The following is an 11,413-nucleotide window of genomic DNA, read 5'->3' as shown; positions in this document are numbered from 1 at the left end:
GTGCATTCCTGTGCTGGAATTTTGCACTTACCACCTTCTTTTTTGTGCCTTTTCAGTAAGTCCCCAGCTTCCCCTTCGACACTTATGACAGCTAAACATTAGCAATGCATATCATAACTTTTCCAAGCTTTTCAAGTTACTTTTTAATGGGTGTATACTTTCTAATGAGGATTCTAGCTATAAACTTAAGTCATTAAGATTGAAAACAGAGCTGTCAACACAGATATGACCCACTTTTCTGATAATCATTGGTCGTCTTTGGCTGACTGTCTAAGACTACCCCATCCAAGAGACATTGTTAATAAGGATTTGGCATTTGAAGCTTATTTTATGGTCTATTCTCTTTATTTTCTTGGCATGTTAAAACTAACTGTACATCCAAACTACATAATTCCATTTATTTAAAGGTCAAAATTGAGCAGAACATATATATGGTGCTAGAAGTCAGGGTAGTTGCTGTATTTGGGGGAGAAGTGACTGGGACAATGCATGGGGGTGCAGGATTCGGGAGGGGTTAATAATGTTCTGTTTTTGTTTTTGTGGGGTTTTTTATATGGATGCTGGTTACACGGGTGCTTTTGTCTTATTAAAATGCATTAAGTTGTACTCTTATTCATGTACTTTTCTGTATGACATATTTTTTTAATTGAAATATAGTTGGTCTGCAACATCATGTTAGTTTCAGGTGTACAGCACAGTGATTCAGCTATATATATATACATATATATATATATATATATATATATATACATATTCTTTTTCAGATTCTTTTCCCTTATAGGTTATTACAAAATATTGAGTATAGTTCCCTGTGTAGGCCCTTGTCAGTTATCTATTTTATATATAGCGGTGTGTGCATGTTAATCCTAACCTCCTCATTTATCCCTCCCTTCCCTTTCCCCTTCAGTAAACATAAGTTTGTTTTCTATGTCTGTGGGTCTATTTCTGTTTTATAGATAAATTCATTTGTATCTTTTTTTTTCTAGATTCCACATATGAGCAATATCATATGATATTTGTCTTTGTCTGGCTTACTTCACTTAGTATGATAATCTCTAGGGCCATCCAAGTTGGTGCAAATGGCATTATTTCATTCTCTTTTATGGCTGGGTAATACTCCATTGTATATATGTACCACATCTTCTTTATCCACTCCTTCAAAAACTAAAAATAGAGTTACCATATGATCCTGCAATCCCACTCCTGGGCATATATCCAGAGAAAACTATAATTGGAAAAGATACATGCACCCCAATGTTCATTGCAGCGCTATTTACAATAGCCAAGACATGGAAGCAACCAAAAATGTCCATCAACAAGTGAATGGATAAAGATAACATTATATTTCAATACAAATTTCACTTTAAAAAAACTGGACATTTATGGCAGTTCTATAACTTCTATGACAGGATTTCATTCTATAGAGAAGATAGAGGAGAAGGGTCTGTGGCCCCTCAGCTTTGGCTGTTTCATCACCTCATCTACTCCACAAAGGACATTTTCTTTTTTTTTTATAAATTTATTTATTTTTATATTTATTTTTGGCTGTGTTGGGTCTTCGTTGCTGTGCGCGGGCTTTCTCTAGTTGCGGTGAGCGGGGGCTACTCTTCGTTGTCGTGCGTGGGCTTCTCACTGCGGTGGCTTCTCTTGTTGTGGAGCATGGGTTCTAGGCGTGTGGGCTTCAGTAGTTGTGGCACACGGGCTCAGTAGTTGTGGCTCACAGGCTGTAGAGCGCAGGCTCAGTAGTTGTGGTGCAAGGGGCTTAGTTGCTCCACGGCATGTGGGATCTTCCCAGACCAGGGATCGAACCCGTGTCCCCTGCATTGGCAGGCGGATTCCCAACCACTGCACCACCAGGGAAGTCCCAAGGACATTTTCTTAATACTTTCTTTAATCTGTTTTGTATGCACCTGGTGGTGAGTGGGGAGAAAAACTTTGAAGAGGGTTCAGTCTCACCCTCTGCAAATCTGCAAACTACCCTGGTTGCATTCTTCTTACTGGTGTGCAGTTGGGTCTACCCCAGATAAATCAGGCCTTGCTTCTCATGGATATTGGGTCAACGTTGTTATGAAACAGCTTCCCTATGGTTCACGAAACTCATGAATTTGCAGTTTTCCCATCCTTTTGTCATTGTTAAAAAGAGTGAAAGCGACTCTTTCCAGATCTCTATATCCCCGAGCCTCTTTGCTCTTTTTAATCTTGACATTGTTGAAGAGACAGGCCAACAATCATGGAGGATGCTCCTCACCATGTTTCCTCATGACTAAATTCCAGATTATTCGTTATTGGCAAGAACACCACAGAAGTGACATCATGTCCTTCTCGGTGTATATCAGAATCCACATGAGGTGGGTTTGCCCCGGTATACGTAGTGTTAACTTTGATCACTTGATTAAGATGGAGTTTTCCGGGCTCTCCACTGTGCAGTTATGCTTCTCCGCATTGTAATCAATGAGTAAATATGGGTTCAATACTCTTCCTCATCAGATGTTTACCCATTAGTTTAAGCATCCATTGGTGGGTTTCTAATTCCATCATTCTCTATGTATTGGTTGGCATTTTTCTGTAAGGAAGGGTTTTTTTCTTCCCCATCATTAATTTATTTATCTGTTTTTTTTCATTAGTACAGACTCATAGACTCTTAGTTTATTAAGTTATCCATTAATCTCTTTATTTTCATGCTCAAATTGCTCTAGATTTTACTAATATGAGCCTCCTCAAACAGCTACCTGTATCCTTTTGGAATATCCGGTAAATTTTTTTGAGTAGTTGTTACTTTTTGGTGAGTGAGATATTTCAAGCTAATCTTGTATTTCCCTGTCCTGACCTTGAATTGGCCTTTTCTCTAAAGAGTTCTGGTTCATTTTACTGGAAAATAGTATTTAAAAACCAAGATCTAGGTACTATACATGCTTATTTCTACTGATTATATAGATTTTTGAACTCACACTGATATCTCCAATTCCAACATAATACAAAAAAGTATATTCTAAATTTCTCCCTATATATTAATACCTCTTTTATCCAGCAGTGAGAAACCTGACTCCAGTTATCTTCAGTATATTTACTTATAGCATCAATTTTCTAGTATGTAACCAGTCTTCCCATCAAAACCTCTGCTCCCATCCAGACACCTTTCTTAACTTACTTGGGGTCTGACATGGGCAATCTGAGCTACCACTCCTCCTCCGTATAATTGTCCTTCTCACCCCTACAGGCTCCCAGCAACCACCCTTGCTGGCAATTACCTTGCATGGCTTTTGGACTGAATTATTAAGGAAGGAAGGCAGGAAGGAAGGGAGGAGGGAAAATAGCCTTCATTTTTAGTGGATTTTTAAATAGAATTCTGCATTGATTTACTTTTTTTCTTTTACGGCTTTAGAGATTTCCATTCTATGTCTTGCAGCCTCCACTGTTTCTGATATAAGATCAGTCATTAATTGAATCATTGCAATGTGTTAAATGTACTATTTCTCTTTGGCTGCCTTCAAGATTTTCTTTTTACCTTTGGTTTTCAGCAGTTTGACGCTGATGTGCCTAGGTATGGTTTTCTTTGTATTTATCCTGTGTAGGGTTCACTGAGCTTCTTACATACATGAGTTTAAATATGTCACCAAATTTAGAAAAAAATATTGTAGAGATTTTAGATTACATCACCTGCCATTGAAAAGGGATGATTTTTATTCTAGTAGGCAATTAATTTTGTAACCGAGCAAGACCCCATGGGGGCCTTCCTGGGACAGGCCTTCCCCCATATCCTCTCTGCTTTAGCTCCTCTCTGAGGTACCTAGGTAATAGTATTTGATGCACATTTCCTGAGTTGTTTTGCAGATGTAAAAATCCCCCCTCTCCAACGAATGGAAGATGTTAACTACTTGATGACCATGAGCACATACCCCCAGGCCTCCTGGAGCCTAAGGACTGATAATGTGAACCCCTATGACACTGCCCTGCTACTGCACCATCAGCCAATCAGAGAATTGTGCACAAGCTGATCACAGACCCTGAGACAACACCCTCACCAACCTGGCTTTTTTTGTTTTTTTTTACTATGGGGTCCATGCAAGGTTTATTTTGATGTCAGAGATCAAGTTGACCCACTACATATTATTTTGCTGGTTTGAGATTAATATATTTTTGACATCTTTATTGGAGTATAATTGCTTTACATTGTTATGTTAGTTTCTGCTGTATAACAGAGTGAATCAGCTATACATATACTTGTATCCCCATATCCCCTCCCTCTTGCATCTCCCTCCCACCCTCCCTGTCCCACCCCCCTAGGTGGTCACAGAGCTGATCTCCCTGGGCTATGCGGCTGCTTCCCACTAGCTAGCTATTTTACATTTGGTAGTGTATATATGTCAATGCCACTCTCTCACTTCATCCCAGCTTACCCTTCCCCCTCCCCATGTCCTCAAGTCCATTCTCTACGTCTGTGTCTTTATTCCTGTCCTGCCCCTATGGAGAACAGTATGGAGGTTCCTTAAAAAACTAAAAATAAAACTACCATATGACCCAGCAATCCCGCTACTGGGCATAAACCCTGAGAAAACCATAATTCAAAAAGAATCATGTACCACAATGTTCGTTGCAGCACTATTTACAATAGCCAGGACATGGAAGCAACCTAAGTGTCCATCGACAGGATGAATGGATAAAGAAGATGTGGCAGATATATACAATGGAATATTACTCAGCCATAAAAAGAAACAAAATTGAGTTATTTGTAGTGAGGTGGATGGACCTAGAGTCTGTCATACAGAGTGAAGTAAGTCAGAAAGAGAAAAACAAATACCATATGCTAACACATATATATGGAATCTGAAAAAAAAAAATGGTTCTGATGAACCTAGGGGCAGGACAGAAATAAAGACACAGACCAACCTGGCTTTTAAAAGTGCTTTGCTGAAAGCCGTCGGGGAGCTCAGGGCTTTTTAGGGCATGAGCCACCCCTCTCCTTGCATGGCCTTTCTCTGCTCCAAACTCGGACGTTTCCGTTTGTTTGGCCTGACTATGTGTCGGGCACAGGAACTTGCTTTAACAGTTTGGCAGGATTCAAATTCAAAACTCTTTTTGGCAGTAGGTGGCAGCTGAACCCGCTCAGTTCTTTTAGCTTTGCAGATCTTGGCTTTCCCTAGGACTCTTGAAATCTTACTTATACAGTATTTGGGTGGAGTTAATATCAGATTTCCCCGTCTCCCCTTCTATGGCTCCCTCCTTTAGGATAAGCCTACTTACTTTCCCACTGCTCTAGTAGTTCAGAACTCTATCTATCTTTGAATTCCTCAAGCAGTTAAGACTGTGGCTTTCTGCTGGAGTTTTAGCAGCCCCTTGCTGGGCTGGCTGGAGTGCCCTCAGGCAAAAAGTCCTATAAATGTAAATTTAACCCAGTGCAGTTTTCTTTCAAGGGTCAACTTCTGTCTCATTTCTTCCAGCTTTATTCATTCACCACACTTTTAAAATAGTTTATCTTAAAAGTGTATTTCCAGTTTTTAATTGTTATCTGTGGGATTGATAGTTGGATACAAGTGACTCGGCCATTTCCTGAACAGAACTCTTCTCTGTTTTTTGTTTTTTTTCGAATCCTTCCATTTTGTGCCATTTTGCCTGATATATTTTATTCATGTGTTTATTTATCTGGGTTGTAGTTTATAGACTCATTTATTTTTAATACTCATATATTTAGTCTATTATGTACTATAGCCATCCTTTTTTGCACTGTAGCTACTTTTTTGCTGCTCTTTTTTTTCCTTCTGGCTCTTTGATGGTTTGCCCTCCTCCAAACTAAAGTAAATCAGTATACAGATCCTTCTCCAAATAAAGCAAAATAATTAGCATGCTTGGATTTACCTTCTATCTCTTTCATCCCCTTGATGTGGAGATGTATTATGGGACATGTTTTTAAACTTTATAATTAGTGCTAATTTTGATTTAACAAGAAGTCTTACTAATTTCTCTGCTTAGTGTTGCTTCTTTTTTTAAAATAAATTTATTTACTTCATTTTATTTATTTATTGTTTTTGACTGCATTGGGTCTTCACTGCTGCGCGTGGGCATTTTGTAGTTGCGGCAAGCGGGGGCTGCTCTTCGTTGCGGTGCGCGGGCTTCTCGTTGCGGTGGCTTCTCTTGTTGCAGAGCACGGCCTCTAGGCGCGCGGGCTTCAGTAGTTGTGGCACGCGGGCTCAGTAGTTGTGGCTCGTGGGCTCTAGAGCGCAGGCTCAGTAGTTGTGGTGCACGGGCTTAGTTGCTCCACGGCATGTGGAATCTTCCTGGACGAGGGCTCGAACCCGTGTCCCCTGCATTGGCAGGCAGATTCCCAACCGCTGCGCCACCAGGGAAACCCCAGTGTTGCTTCTTGAACCCCACTGTCTCCTACTGTTGTTGAACCCAAGTTCGTGTGCCCCACACACAGTGAAGCCGAACAAGTGTGTGTGTATGTGTTTCTGTGTCTGTGTCTGTGTGTGTGGCACCGAGTACTGTTCAATTTATTTTGCTCAGCAAGTGGTTGGGTCAGTCTTTATTCTTTCTATTGACTGTTCTTTATTTACCATTGGGAAATCCTAACATATTGAGTTGTACTTTCATTATCTCTATTTTCTCTTTCCAGAAATATTTAAGGATATTGGAATTTCTGAATCTGCTATGCAGTTATCCTGTTGAGCTTTTTATTTTCTAATTATTATTTTTAATATCTAAGACTATAATTGACAACACTTGTTTCTCTTCATAGGTACAAATCCCTTTTACTCTCTAAGGATACAAATTAAACTTATTTTAAAACCCTGTCCCATTTGCTCCTCTTATCCTGTTTCCTTGTTTGGAAATTCTTTCATTTGCTGGGTTTCTTGTCTCCCCTTCATAATTGGCTTTCGTTAAATGTGTAGAAATTTGGGCTTGTATACTCAACTTTGTAATCAAAATATCTGGATAGACAAGAGATGCTACAGTGATTTCTATTTTCAATGCATTTGAAGTAAGACTAGTGGATGGACAGCTGAACTGCCAGACACTGAACCTCAGCAGCTTATCCTCTATGATTGGTTTCCCTGTCCCTCTCAGGGATATGACTTTATTCTTTGATTCAAGATCCCACAAGGGGGCTTCCCTGGTGGCGCAGTGCTTGAGAGTCCGCCTGCCGATGCAGGAGACGCGGGTTCGTGCCCCGTTTCGGGAGGATCCCACATGCCGCGGAGCGGCTGGGCCCGTGAGCCATGGCCGCTGAGCCTGCGCGTCCGGAGCCTGTGCTCCGCAAATGGGAGAGGCCACAACAGTGAGAGGCCCGCATAACGCAAGAAAAAAAAAAAAAAAAAAAAAAAAGATCCCACAAGAGACTGATAGGCATTCCCCTTTGCTAGTGTATGGCTCGGTTCATGCAGGAATATCCCTGACTACTCTTGCTGCTGCCCTACACTAACCAACATGCAGGAGCCAGCCCCTTTCTGCTCCTGGGATCATGGACACCCAGGAGGGAAGAGTTCTTAGTGTTGTTCTCTCCTTTTGATGTGGACCTCACTTCCAAGCATTTGGGTCTGCCATCTCCTTTTTCAGTACAGTTCTCTTGGTTTTCTACCTTTCAGAACTTTCTCAGAGTTTCTGGTTTGCCAACGTTCTTCTTTTTGTTTTTGTAATTGATGATGCAGTCATTAATTTATCATATCTTTGCTATCATTTCTAAAGATTTTATTAAGGAGGGGGAGGCTATGTGTTCAGTATAGAATTCTGAAACAGAATTCATCATTACTTTTTTCCCTCCAGGGTTAATATATTTTATATTATATAATACTTAATAGTGTGTAATATTAGCTGATATGAACGTAAGACTCACTTAATAAAATATGTTTCACAGAAAGAGTCTACGTATATGTCCCTTCAAAAGAGGCATATTAATCATTTCTTCAAATGCCAATGTATCAGAAAAAGCCATTCCCCTTTCAGGTCACAAGCTAATTCTTCTGCTAACAAATTAATGTAATGAGTTAATGCTACCACTAGAGTAAGAACTACTTAATTGTCATAATTAATTGAAGCTAAACATAATCATTGCATAATCAGGCAACGTACATTTTGAGATGCTGTTTCATTGATTTTTCATGGTGGTTTCTCGTTCCCTGAACTTAATGATAAAATTGAGCAAATCACAGTGTGCCTCTCAGCAATTAGTTCCAATTAGTCAGATTTAAATTCTGTCATGAGTCATGTACCTTGTTCCTTTAGTTATATTTCTCCAGTACGATCAAGAACTTAATGATATGTACCCATTAATTAAGAAAATTACATTAATTTCCAGAATACACTTCTCAATAATTTTAATTTTGTCATTCTAAAATATCTGGTGAATACAAATGAGTATGTGTATCCTATAAAATATTAATAAAATAAGCTCCCGTGTACCAATCACCAAGCTAAGAAACGTAACATATCCAAAATTTGAAGCCCTCTGTTTGTCCTTTCTTGACTCCTCTCTTATTCCTCCAGGGTAGTGATTATCCACATTTAGCATTTGTATTATTATACTGATTCTCTTTAAGATTTCTGTGGCACATGTGGACATACACATGCATTCTTAAAATGCAGAGTTTAAACTGTTTTTTAAAATTCTCATAAATGGTATTCCTCTACCATTTGCTTTTTTATTCAGTGTTACGTTTCTGTGGTTAACCGACGTTGATGAATTTAGTACTAGGTTGTTAATTTTCTCTACTGTGGAGTGTTCCATTTTATTATTATTCCAGAATGTTCTTAACCTTTCTCCTAAAACAGGCATTTATATTATTTTTAGTGTTGTTGCTGTTCTTGGTTTTTGTTTTGTTTGTGCTTTTTTCTGTTATAAAAATGTGGCTAAAAACATTTTTGTTTATGTTTCCTATGTGCACGTAGAAGAGATTCTCTAGGGTCATAGCAGGAAGTAGAATATCTGGGTTGGAGGTCACACTATTTTAAAAATTAATGAATAGTGCCAAATTTTTTCAAAGTACTTATTTATAATTCCACTAGGAATCTATAAGATTTCCCCTCACTCATATGCATACCAGTTGGTATTGTCGGGCTTTAAAATGTTTTGCCTATCTGATTGTCTTAGTAAGCTTGGGCTGCCATAACAAAATAGCCTGGGTGGCTTAAGCAACAAAAACTTATTTTCTCACAATTCTAGAGCCTGAAAGTCCCAGGTCAGGTTACCAGCATAGTTGGGTTCTAATGAGGGCTCTCTTCCTGGACTGCAGATGGCCATCTTCTCACTCTGTCCTCACTTGGCAGAAAGGGATGGAGGGTAGAGAGAGAGAGAGAGCTCTCTCTGTGTCTTTTCTTATAAGAACACTAATCCTATGGGATTAGGGTCCCACCCTAATGATGTCATTTAATCTTAATTAATTCCTTACTCCAAATACAGTCACATTGGGTGACATCAACATACACATTTTGGGGGAGACACAGTTCAGTCCATAGCACTGGTGGACTGCAAAGACATCTCATTCTAGTTTTCCTTAAAATTTCCCCGACGTGTAATGAGATCAAGCATGTTTTTCTAAGTTTATTGGTCATTGAGGTTTCCTCTTTCTGTAAATGTCCTTTTATCATTTTTCCTTAGTTTACTCATCTTTATATGGACTTATACAGATTTTTATATCTTTATATGGATCTTTAAATGAATTTTTATAATTTCTTAATGTATTTTGGAGAATAATTCTTTGTTGATGATATAAGTTGCAAATATTTCCTCCTAGTTTGTGGCTTATATTTTCAATTTCTTTATAGCATATTTTGATTACCAAAAGTTCTTAATTTTTTAAAATAAATTTATTTATTATTTTATTTATTTATTTTTTGGCTGCGTTGGGTCTTCGTCGCTGCATGTGGGCTTTCTCTAGTTGCGGCGAGTGGGGGCTACTCTTTGTTGTGGTGTGTGGGCTTCTCATTGCGGTGGCTTCTCTTGTTGTGGAGCACGGGCTCTAGGCACACGGGCTTCAGTAGTTGTGGCACGCGGGCTCAGTAGTTGTGAGTCGTGGGCTCTAGAGCGCAGGCTCAGTAGTTGTGGTGCACGGGCTTAGTTGCTCTGCGGCATGTGGGATCTTCCTGGACCAGGGCTCGAACCCATGTGCCCTGCATTGGCAGGTGGATTCGTATCCACTGCGCCACCAGGGAAGCCCAAAAGTTCTTTATTTTTTTAATGTAATCACATTTATCATGTTTCATTAATAGCTTATACTTTTATATGTAGTTAATAAAACTCCTTTCCACCCAAAGCTCATAAAGATAGTCTCCTATTTTTCTTCTAGAAATTTTAAAGGTTTGCTTTCCTCACTTAAGTTTTTAAACTACCTGGAACTAATTTTGTGGATGATCTGTAATTAGGATCCATTTTTTTTCTTTATAGATTAATTAATTAATTAGTCAGACCACTGTTTATTGAGAAGCCCATCCATTCTCCACTGATCTGAAATGCTCTCCTTGTATCTGTTTCTGGGCACTCCTGTATCATTGGTCTATTTTTTTCTATCCCTGTATGAATTCTTCACTGTCCTAATTACCATACCCTTTCACTTTATTATATAGTAATATCTCCCATAGTAAATAAGCTCACCCTATTTTTCTTCATGAATGTACATACAGAAAGGAGAAAGAGACTCCTTTCTCTTCCATATAAATTTTTGAATTAGAATCTGTTGTGATTTTCATTGAACTTCCATTGATTCTATAGACCACTTTGAAGAGAAGTGGTATATCTACATTGTTTTGATTTTCTAACCATAAACAATTGTTTGGTGTCCTTTAGTGACTTTTAATAAGTTCCTAAATTTTTTCATATATAGATTCTGCCCAGCTTTTATTACATGCTTCTGATTCCAGGTCTGTAATCTACAACAGAGAGGACAGAAATTGAACTGTTCAGTAACACTGTGGTTAGAAAAACAAACAAACAAAAAAAACTGGACCTGGGTGGATGGTACTTGGGGCACCAGCGTACAAGATCTCCCCAATAATCTCTCAGTTGCCCCATCCACTAGAAAAATAGTGAAGAGACTCTAGACAAAGAAAACTCCAATCCTGGTTTTGTAATTAAATCACTATGCCTTTAGGTTAGTTATTTTACATGTTTGAGCCTCAGCTTACTCATGTGAAAAATTAGAAAGGAAAACAAACCCCAAAGTGTTCCAGTCTAGCATTATATGAATTTTATTAGGAGAAGATTCATAGTAAAGAGAACAACTAACAGGGTCATGAAACTTTCAAACGTTATCTTCTGGCTTAGTTTTCTTGCAGTAACAAACAACCCTCATTTACAGTAATTTATAGGAATAAACATTTTTTTCTTGCTCACAAGTCATTAGCTATGGGTTGGCCATGGCTGCTGTAGATCTGATCAGCTCTGCAGCTTTTGCAACTGTACCCTGGAACTCTCCCTGTGAAATGT

This window comes from Lipotes vexillifer, unplaced genomic scaffold (assembly GCF_000442215.2).
Source record: "Lipotes vexillifer unplaced genomic scaffold, Lipotes_vexillifer_v1.1 scaffold222, whole genome shotgun sequence".
Classification (NCBI taxonomy): domain Eukaryota; kingdom Metazoa; phylum Chordata; class Mammalia; order Artiodactyla; family Lipotidae; genus Lipotes; species Lipotes vexillifer.
Note: the sequence above shows the minus strand (reverse complement) of the source record.